The sequence below is a fragment of the Pelodiscus sinensis genome, chromosome 16 (assembly GCF_049634645.1).
Source record: "Pelodiscus sinensis isolate JC-2024 chromosome 16, ASM4963464v1, whole genome shotgun sequence".
Classification (NCBI taxonomy): Eukaryota; Metazoa; Chordata; order Testudines; family Trionychidae; genus Pelodiscus; species Pelodiscus sinensis.
Window position 1 is genome coordinate 13070165 of NC_134726.1, and position 17376 is coordinate 13087540.

Here is a 17376-nt window from a genome sequence, read left to right on the forward strand (position 1 = left end):
GGAGAAAGAGGGCAAGAAGGTCAGGGGCAGTGAGAGAAGGGGGAGGCACCAGGAAGGTGTGCAGCTGCCACAGGATTGTGTGGATGAAGCAGAAGGGCAGACACAGGAGGAGTGAACACAGGGGGGAATGAAGGGCTGGTGCAGGGGTCAAGGAGGACCCCAAAGGACTAGGGGGAGTGAGAAGAGCAGGAGAGGAGGATAAGCGGTGGAGGGGGGGGCAGTAGCAGGCACCAGGGGAGCAGAAGGGGAGGGTGGGAGACATGGCAATAGAGAGAAAAGGGAGAGGTTTATAAGATAGGTATTAACAACATGGTGCCACAGTGGCCCACATATGAACAAGTGCACACGAACTCAGTCCCGGTGCATAAGACAAAATTCACTCTGCTCATTGGAGGAAAATCTTAGACTCTGGGGACACTTCCCCCAGTCTCTCCCCTCCAGTTAATGCAATGCACATTGGGTTAATGCAATTGCAAGCTAGTTGCATGGTGTGGGGGGGGGGGTGGAGGTGATGTGGGTTGCAAACCCATCCCTATTGATAGGACGATGGTGGGAGAAGTTCTTAGAGGGGTCACACAACACCCTATACTTCTGATCACGTGTCCATCTTCACCCCGGGGAATACTACCTCCAGGGGTGGGACTTCTTGTGGTAGGGAGTGTGGCTAATGGAGTGGCGTGGCTAAGGGAGGAGGCGTGGCTAAGCTGTCCCTAAGTTTGGCTCCGCAAATATGGTCACCATACTTATTGAACTCGTGCTGGTGAAAGAGAAGCTTTGGAGCCACCCATAGCTCCTGCTCAGGTCTGAGGAACGACAGGGGAGAACAAGGAAAGCTTCTCTCCAGGTCCACTTCAATAATGGCTATTGCCTCATCCACCTTGCTTTGCTCATATGCCGGGTAAAACGCTGCGCACTGCAGGAGGACTCGGCCTCCCCGCCCCTTCAGTGGGTGCAGACTACCGGCGGAGCGGATACGCGGCTGAGACGTTGACGAGACACAGCAACATCACAGCCCTTCAGCACAGAGGAAAACTTGAACCGGGGGGTGCGCCGTATGAGGCAGCCCCCTAGCCGCTCTCCGCAGCAAAGACGCAGGGTTTCCCGCCCTTTGTCTCCCCTGGAGAGCAACGTGCCTATAAAACTCACCTTCCCCTACCCTCCGGGAACGCCGGCCGCCGCTCGAGCGGGGCGAGCTTGGCGCAGGCTCGCAGGTGCTAAGTTCGCTCCAGGCGGTCGCTAGGCCCTGATTGGCCGGCGGCGCTCCCTGACGTGCCCGGTCTCAGTGATCCTGCCCTTCCGTGTGATCGCGCGCTACGGGGCGGTCAAGTGTTGAAACGAGCTGGTGCAGGGCTGCGCGGCGATTCCGGAGCAGCCAACGGCTCGTCGCCGCCCCTCGCCCGGTGAGTGAGCTGACCACGCTGTCTGCAGCGCAAGGCCCGCCCCTGCTCCGAGGTGGGGGAGCTACCGAGGTCCTCCCCAGCTCCGGCGAGCGGCCGGTTCAGGCTGCTTCCTTGGTTTTCCCAGCGTGAGTCACGCAGGGGGCCTCGGTGGCCGGACGGAGCTTAAACCTTCTCGGGCGTGTGAAGCCCCCTTCCCCTGCCCGCGGCCCGGCCGCCAAGGCCTCAGAGGCCATGTTACCGTCTCGCTCCGAAGCCCTTCCCCAGGGGAGTGGGTGCCTGGGCATGGGGACGTCTCAAGGAGGCGCCCATCCCGCCATGCTTCTTACGTGTGAGTAGGGGGAGCCTCGTGGCCGGAGGCACCGGCTGCAGCGTGCCCACTGGTTCCCTGTGTTCCCTCCTGCCCTGGGTGCAACTGGAGCCCTGTCCTACACTGCAAATCATCCCCACTGGAAATTGCGAGGCTGAAATGGCGCATGGTTATTTGAAGGCACTGTGAAGGAGGTAAAAGACAGGACTTAACTGTTTTAAAAAGGTGTGAAGGCCTGAACTTTATTTGCCTTCGGGAAAGGGAGGGAAAGCAGGAAGGGGATTTTGCTTGTATTTATTTAAGATTCAAAATCAAGTGATTGTCTATACTAACAAGCTGAACATGCATAATTAAAACAGTAAAACCCTTTCCACTGTGGACACATTGTTATGAAGACTCTTCATACTGGAATATCAGAACCGGAATAAATGTAGGTTAAGTTACCTATAATAGGCTTTGCGGTATAGTATAATTATTCCATTTCTAACTGAATGAGATATGCCAATAAAATTGGATGAGTAGACTAGACCTCAAGTGCTATATAGCCAGACAGATATTGTGAAGATTATAGAGCTAGTGAAGCAATGATGCCATAAAAGTCAAAAAATAAAAATTGATATGGGATGGTGTTTTTCTTTTTAGATAAACTCTTATAACCTTTTATTTTGTTCCTCTTTTTGTAAGGACCAACAGTGTATATGTGGGATTTGACGTAGGGATGTTAAAATGCATTTAAGTAACTGTTTAATTGCTGAAATTTTTCAGTGATTACATGTGGGATAGCAGTCCGCTCCCTGGGAGGCATTGCATGCAAACAGTTGGCTTTTAAGCCGGCTCCCCATGTGTACCGGCTCCCGTCTGACCTCAGCACTGTTGCCATGGAGCGGGAGGAGAGAGGGGGCAGGCGGCTAAACACGATTATTGCTATAGGCAATCACAAATTTAATCACTTTTTACAAAACAGAAAGATAACTTCAGATAATTGAACTATTGCTTAATAAAAGAAAATATACATGTGAGCTAGAGATGTCAATGTGATGATTAACCACGTCGACTACATGATTAACTGATAAGCCTGCCTCAGAGGCAGCAAGGGAAGAGGTAGCAGAAGCTGGTGCCCTTGAGGATCTGGCTTTAAGCAGGCTCCCCACAAGAACTGCATCCACCCCCTTCTCCCAATAGAGAGGTAGCAGTGCAGTAGATGAGGGGAACAGGCTGGAGTCGATATGCGCAGGGAACCAGCTTTCAACATTCTGAAACATCCCATAATCCTTGTTGAATGAGGTTTACATGGACATCGGAGTAGCGAACTCATTATTTTGAAAGCTATTTCAAAGTAACGGGCTTCTTTAAAAGACATGGAATAGCTATTTTGGGATACCAAAAGTATCCCAAAATAGCGCCACTGTCTAGCACCTTGTGACTACAGCGCACTTAGTATAGAGCATACTTTTATGAAATGTAGCTTACAGTTTAATACAGGCTGTCCTCACTTCAAGTCCAAGATACATTCCAAAAAACTTGGACTTATAGTAAAGTAACTTAAAGCAGGGAATTTTTTTTCCCGTGGCTGACTTCCATTTGTGCAAATTGGGGTTTTTTTTTGTTTTTTGTTTTTGGCGTGTAATGTAAGAATGGGAATGGGAGGACTTGTAACGCATCAGTTCCTACAAGCTAAGGATATTAACTAATGAGTAATTTACTAGTCAAGTAGTTGACAGGCACTTCCGCAGCAAGGAGAGGGGGAAGCGACTAGTGGACTATTCTGTCGACTATCTGATAAGCATAGTTGACTAGTCTTTTACATCCCTAATATGCATGTGTAGGATTTCCACAGAGTGAGGATCTTCGGAAATTAAAACTGTGGTTTTCAAATTACTAAAATTGACCGTAGGGGTTGAGCAGCTGATGTAGCACTTTAGACTACTATTTGGAGTATTAGATAACAAAACATCTTATGAAAATCTATTCCATAAGAGCATGTGCAATGTTTAAATACTTGGCATGTAATTACACATCAGATATTCTATAAAAACAAGTATACGTTGGTTTCCACTATTAAGAATATTTTACATTCCTGTCGTGCCTTTAATCTCCCTGATCTCTGTACTTTACACACTCTTCAAATATTAGTAGGATATGGAATAATAATATCGAAACAATAGAGAAACTGAATGTAGAGATAGTTATGCAATGAAAGGAATTAAAATTAACTTAAATTTGGTTTAATATCTCTTTATTGTTTGTGGCTTATAAGGAAAAAACTCCAATCAATGAGTAAGAGAGCCGAGAGAATAATAAGTATTACTTACTTTTTGAACAATATATCCTTCCCACAATACAAATAACTGGTGAAATAAGGAGCTGCAGTAACAAAGCAAATAAAATGTCTTAAAGGAAACAAGCATAAGCCTTCTGTTCTGTTGCTTAGCAAGAAGGCTGGCGGGAGGAAAGGCCTTGTGAAGACAGGCAGTTGTAACTCTTAACTGGATTAAGATGGGAAATAAGTGTTGATTGTCTCACAGGTTTATATCTGATGCCAGTAATTACCAATGCGACCGTTTGTTTGAATATAAAAATTAGGGATGTTAGTGAGTGTCAATTACACAAGAAACCAATAAGGCTATTTTTATTGGTAAAAGGTATCAACTACATGCAATTCCCCTCCCCTTGCTGCTTCTGTGTCAGAGGCAGCAGCGTGGGGGTGTGGGGAGGAGGGTAGGCAGGAGCCAACATGCAGGATAAGCCAGTTTAAAAGCCAGGTCTCTAGGGGTACAGGCTACGGTGGAGCTGCCTGTCCTTACACCCACACACTGTTGCCTCTGATAGAGTTGCAGCAGTGTGGAAGGTGAGGGGAAACATGCAGAAGATGGCTTTCAAGCTGGCTCCCTGTGCGTATTGGCTCCCATATTGTTCTCTTTATCAGAGCCAGCTGTATGGGGGGAGCCTGTGGTCATGCCTGCCCCTCTCCCCATGTACAAATGTATAACCTCTAGAATTTCCAGCAGTTACACGTTACACAAATAAACAATAGTTAACATCACTAATAGCAATGTACTTTTAATACCTATCTGACAGTGTCAAAGCCAACCAATATGGATCTAAGTAACTTTGAGCTTAGGCCAAATTCTCAAAGGTTTTGTTATTGTTTGGATGTAGTAAATTTTATTTAGGCTTTTGAGGCATGGTTAGATCAAATTGCGTAAGTATCTTTGGATTTTAACAAAGGAATTTATGGTTAAATTAGTAGTCAGTGGTTTCCCATCTTAATATCAATTTCAAAAACTAATAATTCCAACATAGACATAAGGTTAAGCCACTAATATAGACTTCCAAGTGTAAGTAGCTGGTAAGGGCAGACCTGGAAATAAAAGCCATGTTATCTGATTATTCCCCTTCAAGGAGGAACATTTTTATTAAGATCAGAGTATGTATGACTTGCTGAATTGATATGAGAAAGCCAAGAAAAAATATAGCACCCGCAGATGAGTCATAGAACATCTTCATCCTTTTCAGATTTTCTATTTTTGTATCACAGTCCAATAGCTGGAAGTTGAAGCTAGATAAATTCAGACTGGAAATTATATCAGCGTTTTTCTGGCATCTTCTGTCTTCTCTCCTCTCTCCACATAAACAGGCCTGTTTGTGCTGTTACCTTATCTCTTCACATACCACACAGACATACCTCATGTACACAGAACAGCTCAATGATTTCAAGAACAAAACTTCTTACAGAACAGCTCAGAACTAAACAATTCTAATCTTACTAAACTGTTATAACAAAATCAATTCTTCGTAATCATCTAAATCACATCATATACTTTATGCTAATAATACATACAGACATTGCAAACTAAAACAATTTCATCAGATTGGCCTACACATAACCTGTTTATACCATTTCATGAATTAAAATGGCACGAGCTAGAATAATGTGGAAGAATGTCTTCAGCACAATGCCATGCAATTTTTTAGGCTGGGATTTTCAAAGTAGCAAAATGGGATTTAGGTATGCAAACCCCATTGAAATTAAGTGGGAGTTGAGCACCTCATTTCATTAGGGTAGTGGTCACCAACAAGTAGATGGGGGTCTATCAGTAGATCTCGGAGCCTCAGATAGGACATCCTGACTGGTTTGACCAGAAAACTATCAAGTGCCTGCATTGCAGCTGCCCTTGCACCCACTACCATGCTTTTCCTGCCCTCTGACTTGGAGCGCTTTGTAGATCTTCCTGCTTGCTGTGCAGGCTCAGGGAGATGGAGTGAGCAAGGCGGGGAGGCTTGAAAGGAGGCAGGACAAGGGAATTTGGGTTTGAAGTAGATTTTGGATTGCACTAACTTTAAAATGTGGGCTTGTGCTTAAAAAGGTTGGGGTCCACTGCAGAAGGGGTTGTAACCAGTTAACTTATTGTCACCTAACACAGTATTGCAGCCACTTGGGTGGTTAATATGCATTAACTTTAGAAAACTGCCTACTTTGCAAATGCTTTAGATCAGTGGTCCCCAACACGGTGCCCATGGGTGCCATGGAGCCCGTGGGGGCATTTCTGTGCGCCCGCCAAGTGCTCGGGGCTGGCCTGGCCCCGGGCACGTGGCGCATGCATGGTGCCGGAGCCAGGCATGGCGCACGGTGAGCGCCGCGAATTGGCCGCCCGTGCCCTGGGTGCGCGGTGCTTGGGAGGGAGGGGTGGCCGGCCCCGGGCATGCGGCCCTTGGAGAGGGGGCCGGCCCCAGGCGTGCGGCGCATGGGGGGACCCTGCCCCCGGGCACGCGGCTATGAGGGGGGGCCCTGCCCCCGGGTGAGCAGGTATCCCCACCCTCTGGTGCCCAGCAGGCGAACAGCGACGCCCCCCAGCATCCAGCAGCCTCAAATGGTTGGGGACCACTGCTTTAGATTGTGATGCAGTTGCTAGCTTGTAACTGAGTTGATGCATAAATGATGCTCCTAGCTTTGCCTTTCCTGCCCTCTTTCGTAGGAGACATAGGAAGTATCATCTGCTAAATACACTACTTCTCCTCTCTGTAAAGCATTGCAGAATAGTTGCTCAAATTTTTCTTAGTGTTGGATGCAAGGAATAGATCACTCCTAAGTGTTCTGTGTGTTTGGTGTAAAACAGTGTTAAAAATCTTATGTTCCCTATACTAAAAAGACTTCCATTGTTCTCAGGTGTATTCTCCATAACTTGGGTGGAAAAACAGATGTCCAACCTCTATGAAATGGTAAAGGCAGCCTTCTGGGCATTCTTGTATACAATAAAAGCTCTGCTATCCATCATGTTAGAGGACTAGGAGGTGCTGGTTCTGGTTAACTGAGAGTTTTACTTCACTAATTGAATACCAATTTTCAAAGAATTAGAACACAATAAAATGAATAAAGTATAAAATAGAATATAGGTGCTTAGGGTTGCCAGGTGTCCGGTACTTGCCCCTCCGCCCCAACAAGATGTGGCAGGGGAAGAATGTCCAAAGTGACCTTCTGTCCTTTTTTTGTTTAAAAACAAAAAACTCAAAAAAACAGAAAATGTCCAGTATCTTCTTTTTTCTTGGACAGAAGGCTGCTTGGGACATTCTTCCCCTGCCATATCTGGTGGGGGCATGGAGAACGTGTGGATTTAAAGGTGCCATGACTCTCTTTTTTTTTTTTTTTTTTTTTTTTTTTGGCCTAACCAAATTTTTTCCCCCCGCCATGGTCGGTACTTTTTTGCGAAACTATCTGGCAACCCTTTAGGTGCTCACCAGTCCTACATACTGTTCTGCGGAATGGTTGGTTTCTTGAAGCACTTAGTTGTATGCATGTACAGTTTTCTATAGAGTAGGTTTTTATGAAACTATATAGCTATGCAGGCAGCACATAGCATACACCCAGATCACTAAAACTATACTGCTTCATTATTTAGTATTTCTTGATTCAGAAGACACTTCAGGATCACCATTATCAACCTCAATTATTATTGTAAACATAAAAGATGAGGGAAATTGGGCTGAATGTGTAATGACCCTAGGAAACACCTTGGATTTTTTTTAATAATAAATCCCTGATTTCTAGAGGCAGAAGACAAGTAAGCAACTTTTGCATAAAAGTAGAGTGCAGAATATGCAATTGCATAACATGCTGGACAGTATACTAGTCCCAGTTACTTGATTGAAGTTTTATATGAGGAGATATCAGACATGCCAGATAATTGAGTTTTCTGGTTATCCAGCATCCCAGAAACCAGTTAACAGAGCTTTTATTGTATTACTTGACACAGATTTGATAAGGAACTAAGTTTTGGCTAGCCAGTTCTCTGTATTGTGCTTCATTAACACCAGCCTATTAGGGTAGGTCTCAGTTCTTTGTGTGATGTAGATCTGAGTACTGTTGGTGTGTTCCATATCAGGGCTGGTTCAGAGAATGGTATAGTAAAATCTTTTTAATGTATTTTGACTGGGAAACTCTAGAAAACAAATATGCTTGATTACTTCTTATCAGAATTCAATAATTTGGCAATTGTGGCACAATGTATTTTTTATATTTTAATATACAAGAACATTTAAGACTAGTCTGAAGATAGTGAACTGTTAATAGTTTAAGACATCACAGAACTTTCTATTGAATATTAGAGAAATGAGAGGACAAGTGAATTTATGTGCAAATTATATATCTATATTAGCAATATGCAGATAAAATTCTGCTTTAGGTTTTTTACCTATTTGTTGTCTCTCTAGATAACATTTCTGTATTTTTTGAATTGGGATAGTTTGTGTTTTACTTTGTAAGGCACCATTACTGTTAGACACAATGCCTGTATAAAAGAGGAGGTTTCTACAGCTGTTAGGTACTCAAGTAAAATCTTACTGCACCAGAAACAGTTCAATTAAACAAAAAGTTGAGGACAGTAGGTGCAGATGGAGCTCTAAGTCCAAGTATGTTAAATCTAAATTTAAAGCTGAGATCTTGAGGCATCAAATCCTGAAGACCAAGTTGATAACAAAAGTAGGCATGTGAAAATTTTATAATTTGAAAGCTGGCACATGATATATGCACAATGAAAAAAATGCTATATGAGGATACTTTGCATCTACGAGATGTGAAGGTCAGAGAGTAAGTAGGAAGCTGATGTCTGATGGCATTAAGAATGGGGAGTAATTTTTGATGTAGGGGCCCACTTCAAGATTTTTGGTAAGTGGTGAAGGGCTGCACTTTCCTATGGGGAGGGTGCAAAGTCTGGGGCAGAGGTTATGTGCAAAAAGAACCTAGGAGACTGGGGTGCAGGAGAGGGAGTGGGGTCTGAGAATGTGTGTGTGAAGGAGAGAGTTGTGACCTGAGGTGGTGGGGAGGAGGGTGCAGAGCATTTGGGTGGTGACCTGGGGCAGGTGATTGGGTTGCAGAGTCTGGGGGAGGGGGTATGAGTGCTTTTAGTTTAAGATTTGGTGAGATTACACAATTATTATCAGTTATGTGATTATTTGATGTCCCCAGTGGTGGGGTCAGCAGCCAGTGTGTTCCCAGCCCCACTCCCGCAGAGCCGCTTGCTACCCCACATTGCTGCCTGTGTTAGAGGAAGCAGGGTGGGGTGGCAAGCAGGAAATGGTTTGTGGGGGGAGCTGGCATCTCATGGAGAAGCCTCTCTCTACAGTGAGCCCTGGCCTGCTGTGAGCAGCAGTTGCTCCACAGCAGCAGCTCCTGTCCATGGGGAGCCTGAGCTCCCTGTGGACAGAGGCAGAATCAGCATCCCACGGAGCAGCCTCTGTATGCAGTGGACCTGAGCATTCTGCCATCCCTCCTCCCCTGTGCTGCTGCCTCTGATAGAGGGAGCCTCTTATGTGGGAGGCAGCTAGGGGGCAAGGCTCTGTAGAACTGGCATGTGTGGAGAGCCACCTTAATAGCTGGCTCCCCATGGGTACTGGCTCCTGCCTCTCCACCTTCCCCCTTGCTTCCTCTGTATCAGAGGAAGCAAGGGTGGGGGAGTGTGTGTGTGGTCATTTGGATTCAGTTCAGTCTTGAATAATGAGTATAAGATGGTCTAGGAATTACAGGATATTGGCTAACTATATTTACAGAACAACATATTTGTGGCTTTATGTTCCTAGGGACTCCTGATTCCTTGAGAGCATAAAGAAATAGCTGCAAACGTGATGAAGTTAAATTTTAAATTCCTAATACCTGGGGAAATAATAAGGCTTTTAGGTTGAGACTCAAGTCACGTATTTTATTTATTTAAAACATAGCTCGTAGACAGCACATAAGCTTGGCTCCTAAGCCAATGACAGTGCTATTTTTTGTGTAGTTCTAGTCATGGATTATTGACAACTAGACCCCTAGAATAGCATTTTAAAAGCCCTATTTTAAACATGTCTCCCACTGCTGGTGTTAGAGACTTCATGATTTTTGAATAGAGAGGATTGAAGAAACCAGATTAGAAGATCAGAAATTCTCCATCCTCTTGACAATTCAATAAGCTTTTCAATTCCTATATTCATTTTCAATTTGCAAATTTTACAATTTTATCCACTTACACTTTCATTTGCAGTATATACTGTGTGTCAAGAGTATCAAACTCGTAATGTTGTAAATGGGTACATAGTTTAGGCAGCTATTTGCTCAGTAATAATAGCACCCATGGTGTCTGTTTCAGGATCATGTTTATAATCAAGACCGGGGTGGCAGACCAGTTAGAGACAAAGAGCCAAAATAGTGGTGGATAGAGTGCAAAGAGCCATGTGTTATATATTTCTTTTTATATATCTATATGTAGAAAGATAGATAGATATAGTACACCAGTGTTTCCCAATTTTATTTGGCTGTGGAACCCCTCTGAAAAAACTGCTGGAGGAAACTGGTTGACCAAAAAACAAGTAAAAAAACTGTCAAGTAAAAACAAACAAACGAAAAAATGCCGGGAGTAGGGGAAGAAGGGAGGAAAAACTGTCAAGCAAAAAAACCACGCTGGCCTGCCCCTAAGACTGCGGCGGCTGGTGGCCCCTTGGAAATGGTGGCCCTGGGTGACCGCCCGGCTTGCCTGCCCCTAAGGCTGGTTCAGCGGAGGGGGGGAGGAGGAGGAGGAGGAGAAGTGTTAGGGTTCTCATGGAACCCTTACTTTCATTCCGCAGAACCCCAGAGTTCTGCAGAGCACTATTTGTGAAACACTGCAGTACACAAAATGTAATGATAAAAATAACATTGACAGGACATTTTGGACCAAAACCAATAATAAAGTCTCTAGTCCAGTGTTTCCCAATTTTATTTGGCCACGGAACCCTTTTCAGCTTGGGAAACAGTGCTCTAGTCACTTAAATTCATAGCCAGCCATAAATCTTCAGACACCCTTTAAAAAATACAGTAATACTCTCACACCAAAAAAAAAAAAAAAAAAAAAGAAGCATCCCCACCATGTAAGCATCCCACCATGTGGGAGAGGTCCAGGTTGGATATTAGGAAAAACTATTTCACTAGGAGAGTGGTGAAGCACTGTAATGGGTTACCTAGGGAAGTAGTGGAGTCTCCATCCCTAGAGGTGTTTAAGTCTTGGCTTGACAAAGCCCTGACTGGGTTGATTTAGTTGGGATTGACCCTGCCTAGAGCAGGGGGCTGGACTTGATGACCTTCTGAAGTTTCTTCCAGCTCTATGAGTCTATGTATTTTAAATTTAACACTACTGCCCTATTATGTCCTGTGAGGGTGTGTGGTTTTTTTTAATTTTTTTTATTTATTTTATTTTTTATTAAACTGAACTGAGAAGTAAATTAACACAACTTGAAGTACCCGTTTCACTCCAGCTTGTTGCTCTTTGGTATAGTTTCCTTTTTTTTTTTTTTTTTTTTTTTTTTGTTAAACTTGTGAAGATGGCTGTTTTTATAATTCTAAAAATTCAGGGCTGACCCAGACTGCAAATATGAGAGGTTCAAAAACAAAAAGGGAGAAACTTCTATCTCAGAATAATTGCTTCAGCCTGGAAAACAATAGCCTTTGAATTTTCTTTAAAGAAACACAATGTAAACCAGGTAGATGCTGATTCTTTTTTTTTGCCCTGGAATTTAAATATGACAGGAATCTCAGTGATTTGAGCATTGGCCTGCTAAACCCAGGATGGTACTTGGTCCTGCTGTGAAGGCAGGGGACTGGACTTGATGACCTTTCAAGGTCCCTTCCAGTTCTAGGAGATAGGCAATCTCCATTAATTTATTTAATTTAATTTATCCGTGTTGGCTGTCTTATTCTGCATCCACGAAGACTTTGAATATAAGGTGCTTCTGCCCCCTTCCCCCCCACTCTAACCCAATACTGAAAATAAAGCCTTTTCCGAAAGATCCGTTATCCCTTATTTCAAGAGGGATAAGGGATCTTTCGGAAAAGGCTTTATTTTTCAAAAGATCAGTGTCTAGACTGGCGCTTTTCTCCAACAAAGCTCCATGCCAAAAAAAGCGGCAGCCATTTTTATGCTAATGAAGCACGGGGGATTTAAATCCGAAAAAGGGATGTAGTCTAGACGTAGCCAGGGTGTTTCTACTATATCAGAGGCAGCAGTGTGAGGTGGGTATCTGGCCTGTGTGGGGAGCTGGTTTTTAAACTCGCTACCCTCGCAGACTGGCTCTCACCTGGTACCCATGCTGTTTCCTCTGATATGGGGACTCTTGCACTAAGGATCTATAGAATAGTCAAGTAGCCGATAAGAATTCATGTGGTTACTCAACAGTTCAATTACCCCATATTTAACGTCCCTATTCATCACCCCGTAGCTATGTAGTCCCCAGCCTGGATGTGGGCTGCTGCTGTGACAGTAGCAAGTCTTCAGGTAGCTCTTCCTTGCAGGGTTTCAGAGCAGCTTCTAAGGTTGCTTTTCTTCAATAGGTTTTTTCTTACAGATGTTTGGCAGTGTTTTGCTCTCTTGCTGGTGCCTGTCACTACAGAACTGTACAAAGCTTTATTTGGCCAGTCATAGCCCTTCATACACAATTTGGCCATCCAGCTCAATCAGCTTTCAGTAGTCTGCTCTGAGGTCATATTTCCTAACAGCCAATTTCTAGCTGAATGATGATGTCATTGCCTAGTCACATGGGTCCTATGTCCTTTCTCATGTGATGGAAGACCCATTTACCTCTGTGTTCAATGCATTTCTGTGGAGTTTCTCAGTTGACCCTTAGATGAACCCAAGCTACTTGTCTAGAAATTTCATTGGTTTCTAATCATACAATGTCTGTGGGACTTTACTGAATCATGCCAAACAGTAGTAGAATTTACCATTATATCACAGAGAGTAGAATTATTACATCACTTGCAGTGGACCCCTATGATCTTTATAGGTGGAATCTTCCATTCTGTTTCATCCTCATAATTGCCATTACTACATTTTATATTTTAAAACTTAGGACTTTTTTTATTAAATTAAAGCCTTATTCCTAATACTGCCCACTGAAAGTTGCCAAAGAGTCCTGATATCATCACTCTTTTTGTGTTTAAATTTGGCAAATTTTAAACCCATTCAGTGGGATTTTTTTTGTTTTTGTTTTTCCCCCCTGCAGATTTTAAAGTGATAAAGCTGAGACTGTTGGTCTATAATCCCAATGTGAAGGCCTTGTAGATTGCCTATGAGACAGGCTCTATAATGCACTATAGTCATGCTAAGAAGAAGAAAAATATTAGCTTGTTAGAATTACCAGAATGAGAGAACCTTTGCCTGTGAGCTAAGTTACTAATTGTTAATTTTTAGCAGACTTCGTTAGTATGTTTTCATTGACATAAAAGAAGTGAAGTGAATGGTGGCGTTCCACAGGAATGTCATCTGATGGGCTATAGGTATTTGTATGGGTATTTCTGGTTTTGGAGGAATCTATTGCCTTATTGGTTGCATAGGACAGGGAAATTGATTATTTCTTTTAACATGGAGACTGCTATATTTTGTAGCTGCTCTAGAACTTTATTCTAACATACTCATAGAAGAAATGGGTCGTCACTTAGGATCAATTTTTAAAAGCTTTGTTTTCAGAATAAAAGTAAGCATTTTAGAAACTATAAATTATGTCGTTGATTTTAAATCTGGGTTTAACGTGAAACTACCATTATAGGTTGAGTGGCTTATTACAGCAAGGTGTATTTTTTAAATACTTAAATAGCAATCTTTTTCCTTTCCAATCGTAAGAGGAAAGTAGTTGTGTTATAGGTTTTTATGTTTGTGTGCAAAGAAAAAGCAAACTAGTGAAGAAATATAAGAAATTAATTGCTTTGTTCATAAAATGAAAATGACTCCTGTGGTTGCTCTAATCTGTGGCATTGAATGCCATCATCTATAGCAGTGGTTCTCAGAGCGGTCTTTGGACCACTACATCTTGCAGGCTCAGTGCTTGTCCTCATTTGTAATGTGCAGCCTGCACTGGTGCTCCAGACCTGTGTCCCGCCCCTTCCTTTCTTCTCTCCCCCCCCCCCCCGAGATTGGAGCACCAGTGCTGCCTTCCTGCTGCGGGGGGAGGGGGGGGAAGGGGGGGGAAGAATGTGAATCTCACAGGCTGGATCTGGCTCACAGGGGAAGGAAATGGTGCTGCTGCTCCTCCTCCCCTCCCCCCTCCCAGCTGGGGAAATTGTTGCCTGGAGGCTTTCCCTGCTGCTTCCATTGGCTGGAATCATGGCCAATGGAAGCAGTGGGGGGTGTTGCCTGGGTACAGTGGAATGCACAGAGCCTGATAAGCACGCTCCATCCTCCTTGCGTTCCCACTCTCCCGCAAAGACACCACATCCCCACCCTGCTCCTACATCCTAACTCCCTGCCAGATCCCTCTCCTCTCCCAGCTACTATTTTTTTGTCATGGGTGGTTGACTGGTAGTCCATGGAAAGATCTGCGTTGAGTTGAGTAGGTTGGGGGCCAAAAAGTTTGAGAACTGCTGATTGATAGGAAGATCATGGTTTCATGAAATTCATGACTATTTCATTGCTCCTGGGAAATGTAGCTGTCCTGGGAGTCCATGGTCATGGAGGGAGAAGTGATATTTTGGATAGCTCGGGCCAGATACTTTAAATATCAAAAGCTTCAGAGGGGTAGCCGAGTTAGTCTGTAACTGGAAAAATTAAACCCCAAATAGTCTATATGTTTCGTTAGCCTTTAAGGTGCTACTAGAGTAGACTATTCATAGTTTTTTGTATACAGGCAGTCCCCGGGTTACATACAAGATAGGGACTGTAGGTTTGTTCTTAAGTTGAATTTGTATGTAAGTCGGAACTGGCGTCCAGATTCAGCCGCTGTTGAAACTGACCAGCAGCGGCTGAATCGGATACGCCTGGGGCAGAGCAGCTGCGGTGCTGCTGGGTTGGTCCTGCAGCGCCGCTCCCTGGCGCTGTGGGACCAACCCGGCCGCCCCCCAGCTGCTCTACCCCAGGCGTCGGCAAGAAAAGCCTGGTCTGCTGGGGGGGGGGGGGGCGCGCGTCCTCCGTGGCGAGAAAAGCCACTCCGCGTCTCCCTGGTCTGCGGGGGGGAAGCCCCCCCGCGCCGCTGGAGGTGGCGACAGTGGGGGAGGCACCCCGCACTAGCAGGGGCCCCCCCGGTTCGTAACTAAGGGTCCGACCTAAGTCAGACTGACGTAACCCGGGGACTGCCTGTATCAGGTTAGGGATCATAAACTAAACCAGCTGTCCCCAACCAGTCAGGCACAATGGACTGGTTGATTGTGGAAGCTTTGTCATTTGATCTCAATCTCAGTTCCTTATTTCCCCCTTTGTTCAACTGAACTGAAAGTACAGGTTGTATGCGCCATAGCCCCAGGCTGATGTGCTGGATGCCTTCTCAACAGGGGTTGTTACCTTTACTTTGAAAGGTGCTTAAAGGGACAGAGAGGTGTTGAGAGGGGCCTGGGCTGGACTTACTACTTTGAATTGCTGCTAGGTTCTTTCCTCTGATCTTGAAGAGGAGTCAGCAGAAAATTGCTCACCATCTGTGTCTGCAGCACAAGTTTCAGCAATGCCCGGTGAGTCAGGGTGCTTCTGTTCCACAAGAAGAGACTACTGGGGGAGGGAATCCCCTGTAGTCTTCTAGTCCTGCAGCTACAGCTGGACTTGGGAATCCTCCACAGCTTCCCAGCCCTTTCATTGATGGGGAGAATCTCCAACAGTTCAACAGTCACTGCAGTACTGGTGGGGGATGAGGTGGGAGAAAGGAAATCAGTGTTACCAGTCAAAGGAAGCCCCAGTTTGAGAATAGGCTTGATTAAACAAGTCTCAGACAGGTTAATTCACACACATGCAAGGCGCATACCAACCTCATCCCTAAGAGAGAGGGTTAACAAAAGCTGCCACCTTGGTAACTGACACAGTATGATATGAAATCCTCTTGTCTTCTCACTAGGGCTTTGAAATACCATTAACTGAGCAGACCCTGTTTCCAGCACAGAGCCTAGTATTCTCAGCCAGAAGTGATTGCTTGCTCTCTATGAATTCAAAATGTATTTGTTCTGTTATTTATTGTCATAACTGGAATAACACAATTCATTTTACGAATTTGGAATGAGTGAGCCAGTCCTTTTTGGTAACATGAATACCAAATAAGAAGGGAGGATGAAGTGACTAGCAGGAGGGAAAGTGTCTTGGCCCTCTCAGCCTTCCTGAAGAAAATCCAGTCACTTCCTAGAGAGCACTGGACTGGGATGGTTATTACGTGGATAGCTGTGTGCATGTGTTTGAATTGTGTTGAGCTGTCGGTGGGACCATCATCAGCATTTTTATCAGTACATCTCAGCAAAATAATCTGTAATGGCAAACAGCACATTTGCCTCCTTTCCACTCCCAGCCCATGCCCTTCCCTCTGTTCCACATGATCCCCTTCCAGTCCCAGCACTCACCTCACCTGCTTTTCTTCATCTTCCTCTTCCCTAGGAGTCTGTCTCCCGGAATCCACCTTCCCTTAGCTGACTCTGCTCTCCATTGAACCTCCCCCCCCCCCTTTCAATTTAAAACTTTGGCAGAGACTATTTCTCTCAAAAAATATTTTTAAGTAGTTTATGTTGATGGTTCTTTTTTCTGCAGTGAGGTGGGTAAATGGTAGGCATGATGTATTCTGAACCTCCTCTAGCATGACAAACCAAGAACCCCTCCCTTCTCCTTTCATGGAGCCCCAGAAAAGAACAACACTGGGACTCTAGTGATCATAAAGTGGTGTCAGACCTGGTCACATTTCTCCAGCAGGGAAAAGGGCCATTTGCAATGACCATGCTGATCAAGTGAGGCCTTGGACAGCTAGGTCTCAGCTAGAGCTTCTTTGGGCACTGTAAAACATGCTGATCTCATAGACAACTTTGTCATTTACTAGAAGTGCTGCCTTCTGCCCCATTATCTTCCAGTTACTGCTGCCCTTTCCCCATGCTCTTGACTCCTGTGCCTTCTGTGGCCTCTAAACCCTCAGTTTATGCTACTCTCCTTTCCACCCTTCTCTTGGGGCCTCTCTAATTTACATCCTTTCTGCTGCTGCATTCTCTACCCCTACCCTTCCACCCATTTGCTATTCTTCTTCCCACTCTTTGCTGTCCCCATCAACTATTTGCTGTCTTCTCCAACTATCACCTTGGGTCTGGCTGCTCCCTCCTTCCCTGCTGACTACCCTGTGATCTTGTTCAGGAAGATTGCTAGTGCTCGCAGGGGCTAAATTGGGATTTTTATGAGAGAGTTGTTCCATCTGCTGTGGCAAGTGGTGAATCTGGCCCGCAAGAAG

General features: G+C 44.7%; 1 protein-coding gene across 5 annotated transcripts in view; it reads left to right on the forward strand.

Annotated features, from left to right (window-relative positions):
* Positions 1-1262: 1262 nt before the first annotated feature.
* The window catches only part of ATF7IP2 (activating transcription factor 7 interacting protein 2), an 89799-nt gene continuing 73685 nt past the window's right edge, over positions 1263-17376 (forward strand). For 2 of the 5 annotated variants that reach the window (XM_075899287.1, XM_075899291.1), the window contains exon 1: positions 1263-1400. The gene's annotated coding sequence lies outside the window, so the exon portion shown is untranslated. Of the gene's footprint in view, positions 1401-1698; positions 1902-14188; positions 14533-15153; positions 15641-17376 lie in introns of those variants that run through there. The other 3 variants (XM_075899289.1, XM_075899288.1, XM_075899290.1) reach the window with 3 other exon arrangements.